This window comes from Magnolia sinica, chromosome 4 (genome assembly GCF_029962835.1).
Source record: "Magnolia sinica isolate HGM2019 chromosome 4, MsV1, whole genome shotgun sequence".
NCBI lineage: Eukaryota > Viridiplantae > Streptophyta > Magnoliopsida > Magnoliales > Magnoliaceae > Magnolia > Magnolia sinica.
The window spans coordinates 56,431,995-56,439,471 of NC_080576.1; positions in this window are offsets into that span (position 1 = coordinate 56,431,995).

Sequence of the window (7,477 nt, forward strand, 5' to 3'; positions counted from 1 at the left end):
CCGGCGATTCTAAGTTCATCCTTGGGTAAGTTCATCTAACCCTAATTTGTTTAGAGCTTAGAATAGTCTATGTGTTGATGTAGCTCATTTCTATTCTTGCCTTAGGTTATCTAGTCGCCGTTGACGAAGACATATCGTCTGAATCAGTTTGGTGTGCTTTTTCTGGTTTAAGGTGCGGACTATATTCGTATAGGTTATGGTTTTCAAGGCTTTCAATGTCAGTTAATGGTTTATTCTTGTTGTGGGTGAAATTTCACATGCCAAATGCTATGTTTACTTTACGTTCCTGATATGTATGTGTTATATTGAGATTTGTGTATTCTATGTATATGTAGGAAGTATCGTATACGTACAAAATATGAACATATGTTTGCCATGATTATTTGTCGTGTACTTGTGCTAATTGTATGTGTGTCAACTCCTTGTCAAAAGGAATTGTCCAAATGCGTGTATTCCAACATACGTCATGTATGTTGAACTATGTAGTCTAAGTGTTTGTAAAAATGTCTGAATGGTCTAAAGTGTAATATATTATCCTATTTGCAGGCGTTGAGAAGCGATTCTCAACTCTCCTATTGGTGTGTATGATTTCCTACATGCAAGTCATATTCTTTGTTGTTTAACTTCAAGTATTACTTATGTGTAAATCCATGTTAAGTTTATATTCTTCAAATGCTTACATACTACATGATTTGAATTGTTGTTCCATTACTGTTCTAAATTGTATATGCATATCTGTTATAATGGAATGTGTTTGGGACTATGAAATAGTCCAGAAAATGGGTAATCGGCCTTGAGTTCATGGCTGAGGTTGCTTTCGCCAAGAAGGACGTGATTTGACGAACCCGAGTCGTATTAGAGTTGTCGGCAGTGGTTTGGCCACACAGAGTGTTTGCGCACTCTATGTCGTTCAACCCAAGGTAAGCTCGTGCTAGTCGAGTTCGTCAAGTAACCCGATTGTCTGATGTATGTTCACCATGTATGGACGCTATTGTTTGAATATAGGGTACCAAAGTTATCGATGAAATCCCGTTAACCATTGTACCTTGATCCGCTAAGACTCATGAGCCAGACATGGTGGTATGGGACATCGTGGTCGAGCTGTCAGCCTACGCTAGGGTGGCAAGCCTCCCCGTAGTGACCAGTGAGCACACCAGACTCGTGAGCCGATTATGGTGATATGGGACACTATATTCGTGCTGTCGGCTTACATTGATTGGTGACGAGCCCTTTGTAGTGACCTCGAGCATACCTGGATACTGCAGTAAGGCGACGAGCCTTAGAGTAGTAATGAAGGTATGATAGGCGTGCATTGATTGGTGACGAGCCCTTTGCAGTGACCTAGAACCATATGATCGTATGAGATGGCCTAGGACTGATGACCCTAGAATGGATCACTGTGTGGAAATTGATATAAGGAAGGTACCTTAGCTTCTCAATCCTACTATATGAAAAAGACTAATAACAACTTGGTAATCATGTTCATGCACCACATTGCATGTGCGTGGAAGTCGTTGGCACTGCGGGAGGACATGTGTAACGTAAGATGAAACGCTGAGGGAGTAAGGCGAGGGCATGCATCATTTATACATACATCCTTGCATTAACAAGAGTACTTTAGACTTATTTAATTATATTGCCTTATCATTACTGCTTGATTGATTTGATAACATGTTAACTTTTGCGGTATTGTTCCACTGAGTTGATCACTCACTCCCTTGTTCTGGGGCGATGTTTCAACACCAACCAGACTCTGTCTTAGATGCAGATATTGATGCAACCCCTGAGGCAGAGCAGGAGTTCGAGGATGATGAGGCCGCGTTTTCTTTTATGCAGTTCTCAGGCGGGTTCCTGTGAGCCATGTCCTGATGTGCGGGGATTCTCGATTTTCTTTGTAATTGCACTAGATGATGTCATTTAATACTTGTATTTTTTTATAGCAACACTTGTAAGTATGACCTGGCATGTATACTTATTTCAGGGACTTGCACATATGCACATATGTTTCTTTAAGTCTTCCGCTTGCGTCTATCACTTATCCCTGAATTATACTTGCAGTTTGGCTTAATCTATTCCATGTTTTATGTACTCTTACAGACAACATACATCCATCATTAAATATGTTGCATAAGTGATGTTTTGAAACTCGGGAGTTGAGTTATGCTCGACCCCTGAATTTCAGGGCGTTACACCAAGTCACACGAATCACAAGAAAATGTGCAAATGGTCTCAGAATACTCCGATTCCAGCCTAAAATGAAGGAGCGCTAAAAATTGACCCAATTCGACATCAAATGATTGAGTTATAGGCGTTTCCGTTGGATCATGCGATTTGCAAAGATTAACACTCTATTTTGTAAAACAACGATCGAAGAGTTCCATCATTTTTTGGGCATATCGAACGGTCTCTGAATTGGGCAATTCCGGTGCAACTTGGAAACTTGACAAGTTACCATTGCAATGAACTGAAATATTCAAAATTTGACCTCTGAAGAGAGAGTTATGAGGGTTACTATTGGATACAGAGATGAAGGAAAAATTCAGGACAAACGACTGCGATAACACTTACGAATGCCAAAATGGCCTCGGAATACGACGATTCCATTTAGAAATAAAAGAGCACTAAAGTACCTTTTAAATGAACAAAAATTTACCCAATCTGACACTAAATGATGTAGTTGTTGGCGTCTCCCTTGGATCACGCAATTTGGACAAATTAACACTCCATATTGTAAAATGACGATCGAAGAGTTCCAAATAGCTTTTGGCATATCAAACGGTCTTTGAATTAGGTAATTTTGGTGCAACTTGGAAGCTTGACAAGTTACCATTACAATGAGCTGAAATTGGCAAAATTTGACCTCTAAAGAGAGAGAGTTACGAGGGTTAGTATTGGATAAGGAGATGAAGGAAAAATTCTGGACCGACGACTGCGATCCCACATAAGGATGAGCAATTGGTCTCGGAATACGATGATTCTAGTCAAAAATGAAAAAGCACTAAAGTAACTTTGAAATGACCAAAAATTGAGCCAATCCGACATCAAATGATGGAGTTATAGGCGTCTCTGTCGGATCGCGCGATTTGGAAAGATTAACACTCCATATTGTAAAAGGACGATCGAAGAGTTCCAACGTGCTTTTGTCATATCGAACGGTCTTTGAATTAGGCAATTCTGGAGCAACTTGGAAGTTTGACAAGTTACCATTACAATGTGATAAAATAGTCTAAATTCGACCTTTCAAGAGAGACTTATGAGGGTTACTATTGGAGAAGGAGGTTGAGGAAAAATTTAGGACCGATGGCTGCGATCCCACTTACGGATGCCAATATGCTCCAGGAATACGATGAATCCAGTCAGAAATGAAAGAGCACTAAAGTACCTTACAAATTACAAAAAATTGACCCAATCCGACATCAAATGATGAAGTTATAGGCGTCTCTGTTGGATCGTGCAATTTGCAAAGATTAATACTCCATATTATAAAATGACGATCGAAGAGTTACAACGTGCTTTTGGCATATCGAACGGTCTATGAATTGGGGAATTCTGTTGTAACTTGGAAGCTTTACTAGTTACAATTACAATGTGCTAAAATAGTCTAAATTCGACCTCTGAAAGGAAAGTTATGAGGGTTTCTATTGGCCAAGGAAGTGGAGGAAAAATTCAGGACCGATGACTAAGATACTACTTATGGATGCCCAAATGGTCTCGGAATATGCCGATTCCAGTCTGAAATGAAAGAGCGCTAAAGTACCTTTCAAATGACCAAAAATCGACCCAATCCAACATCAAATGATGGAGCTATAGGCGTCTCCATTAGATTGCACGATCTGTAAAGATTAACACTCCATATTGTAAAACAATGATCGAAGAGTTCCATCGTGCTTTGGGCATATCGAACGGTCTCTGAATTAGGCAATTCTGGAAAGATTAAATGATGTAGTTATAGGGGACTCCGTTGGATCGCTCGTTTTGGAAAGATTAACACTCCATATTGTAAAATGACGATCGAAGAGTTCCAACATGCTTTTGGCATATCGAACAGTCTCTGAATTAGGCAATTCTAGTGCAACTTGGAACCTTTACAAGTTACCATTGCTATGAGCTGAAATAGTCTAAATTCGACCTATAAAGAGAGAGAGTTATGAGGTTTACTACTAGACAAGGGGATGAAGGAAAAATTTAGGACCGACCACTGCGATCCCACTAATGGATGCCCAAATGGTCACGGATACGACGATTCTAGTCAGAAATGAAAGAGCACTAAAGTACCTATCAAATTACCAAAATCGACCCAATCCGACATCAAATGAAGGAGTTATAGGCGTCTCCTCTTGATCGCACAATTTGAAAAGTTTAACACACCATATTGTAAAATGATGTCGAAGAGTTCTAACGTGTTTTTGGCATATCGAACAGTCTCTGAATTAGGAAATTCTGGCACAACTTGGAAACTTAACTAGTTACCATTGCAATGAGCTGAAATAGTCAAAATTGAACCTCTGAAGAGAGAGTTATGATGGTTACTATTGGACAAGGAGATGAAGGAAAAATTCAGGATCGACGATTGTGATCCCACTTACGGATGCCCAAATGGTCTCGGAATACGACTATTCCCATCAGAAATGAAAGAGCACTAAAGTACCTTTCAAATTACCAAAAATCGACCCAATCCTACATCAAATGATGGAGTTATAGGCGTCTCCGATGGATCGCTCGATTTGGAAAGATTAACACTCCATATTGTAAAATGATGATCGAAGAGTTTCAACGAGCTTTTGGCATATCGAACGGTCTCTGAATTAGGCAATTTTGGTGCAACATGGAAGCTTGAAAAGTTACCATTGCAATGAGCTGAAATTGGCAAAATTTGACCTCTAAAGAGAGAGAGAGAGTTATAAGGGTTAGAATTGGATAAGGAGATGAAGGAAAAATTCAGGACTGACGACTGCGATCCCATTTATGAATGCCCTTATGGTCCAGGAATACGACGAATCCAGTCAGAAAAGAAAGAACACTAAAGTACCTTTCAAATTACAATAAATTGATATAGGCGGCTTTGTTGGATCGCATGATTTGGAAAGATTAACACTCCATATTGTAAAATGTGCTGAAATAATCTAAATTGGACCTCTGAAGGGAGAGTTATTAGGGTTTCTATTGGACTACGAAGTGGAGGAAAAATTCAGGACCACTTATGGATGCCCAAATGGTCTCGGAATACACCGATTCCATTTTGAAATGAAAGATTACTAAAGTACCTTTCAAATGATCGAAAATTGACCCAATCCGACATCAAATCATGGAGTTATAGGCGTCTCCATTGGATCACGCGATTTGAGAAGATTAACACTCCAAATTGTAAAACGACGATTGAAGAGTTCCATCGTGCTTTGGGCATATCGAACGGTCTCTGAATTAAGCAATTCTGGTGCAACTTGGAAACTTAATAGGTTAGCATTGCAATGAGCTAAAATAGTCAAAATTTGACCGTTGAAGAAGGAGTTATGAGGGTTACTTTTGGACAAGGAGATGGAGAAAAAATTCAGGACCAAAGACTGCGATCCCACTTACGGATGCCCAAATGGTCTCGGAATACGACGATTCCATTCAGAAATGAAAGAGAACTAAAGTACCTTTCAAATTACCAAAATCGACCCAATCCGACATCAAATGAAGGAGTTATAGGCGTCTCCATTGGATCACGCATTTTGAAAAGTTTAACACTCCATATTGTAAAATGACGTCGGAGAGTTCCAACGTGCTTTAGTCATATCGAACGGTCTCTAAATTAGGAAATTCTAGCGCAACTTGCAAACTTAACTAGTTACCATTACAATGAGCTGAAATAGTCAAAATTTGACCTCTGAAGAGAGAGTTATGAGGGTTACTATTGGACAAGGAGACCAAGAAAAAATTTAGGACCGATGACTAGGATACCACTTATGGATGCCCAAATGGTCTCGGAATACACCGATTCCATTCTGAAATGAAAGAGCGCAAAAGTACCTTTCAAATGACCAAAAATTGACCCAATCCGACATCAAATGATGGAGTTATAGGTGTCCCCGATGGATCGCGCGATTTACAAAGATTAACACTCCAAATTGTAAAACGAGGATCGATGAGTTCCATTGTGCTTTGGGCATATCGAATGGTCTCTAAATTAGGCAATTCTGGTGCAACTTGGAAACTTTACAGGATACCATTGTAATGATTTGGAATAGTCAAAATTTGACTTCTGAAGAGAGAGCTATGAGGGTTACTATTGGATAAGGAGGCGAAGGATAAATTTAGGACCGATGACTGCGATCCCAGTTACGTATGCCCAAATGGTCTCGGAATACGACGATCCCAGTTAGAAATGAAAGAGCACTAAAGTACCTTTCAAATGTGTAAAAATTGACCCATTCCGACAATAAATGATGGAGTTATCAGCTTCTCTGTTGGATCGCCTGATTTGGAAAGATTAACACTCCATATTGTAAAATGACGATCGAAGAGTTCCAACGTGCTTTTGGCATATCAAACGGTCTCTGAATAGGGGAATTTTGGTGCAACTTGGAAGCATTACAAGTTACCATTGCTATGAGCTGAAATAGTCTAAATTCGACCTCTAAAGAGAGAGAGAGAGAGTTATGCAGGTTACTAATGGATAAGGGGATGAAGGAAAATTTTAGGACCGGCGAATGCGATCCCACTTACAGATGCCTAAATGGTCTCGGAATACGACGATCCCGTCAGAAATGAAAGAGCACTGAAGTACCGTACAAATGTCTAAAAATTGACCCAATTCGACATTAAATGATGGAGTTATTGGCGTCTCCGTTGGAACGCATGATTTGGAAAGTTTAACACGCCATATTGTAAAATGACGTCGAAGAGTTCCAACATGCTTTTGGCATATCGAACAGCCTCTGAATTAGGAAATTCTGGTGCAACTTGGAAACTTAACTAGTTACCATTACAATGAGCTAAAATAGTCAAAATTGGACCTCTGAAGAGAGAGTTATGATGGTTACTATTGGACTAGGAGATGAAGGAAAAATTCATGACCGACGATTGCGATCCCACTTACGGATGCCCAAATGGTCTCGGAATACAACGATTCCAGTCAGAAATGAAGGAGCACTAAAGTACCTTTTAAATTTCCAAAAATTGACCCAATCCTACATCAAATGATGGAGTTATAGGCGTCTCCGATGGATCGCTCGATTTGAAAAGATTAACACTCCATATTGTAAAATGACGATCGAAGAGTTCCAACGTGCTTTTGGCTTATCGAACGGTCTCTGAATTAGGCAATTCTGGTGCAACATGGAAGCTTGACAAGTTACCATTGCAATGAGATGAAATTGGCAAATTTGACCTCTAAAGAGAGAGAGTTATGATGGTTAGCATTAGATAAGGAGATGAAGGAAAATTCAAGACCGACGACTGCAATCCCACTTACGGATGACCTTATGGTCGAGGA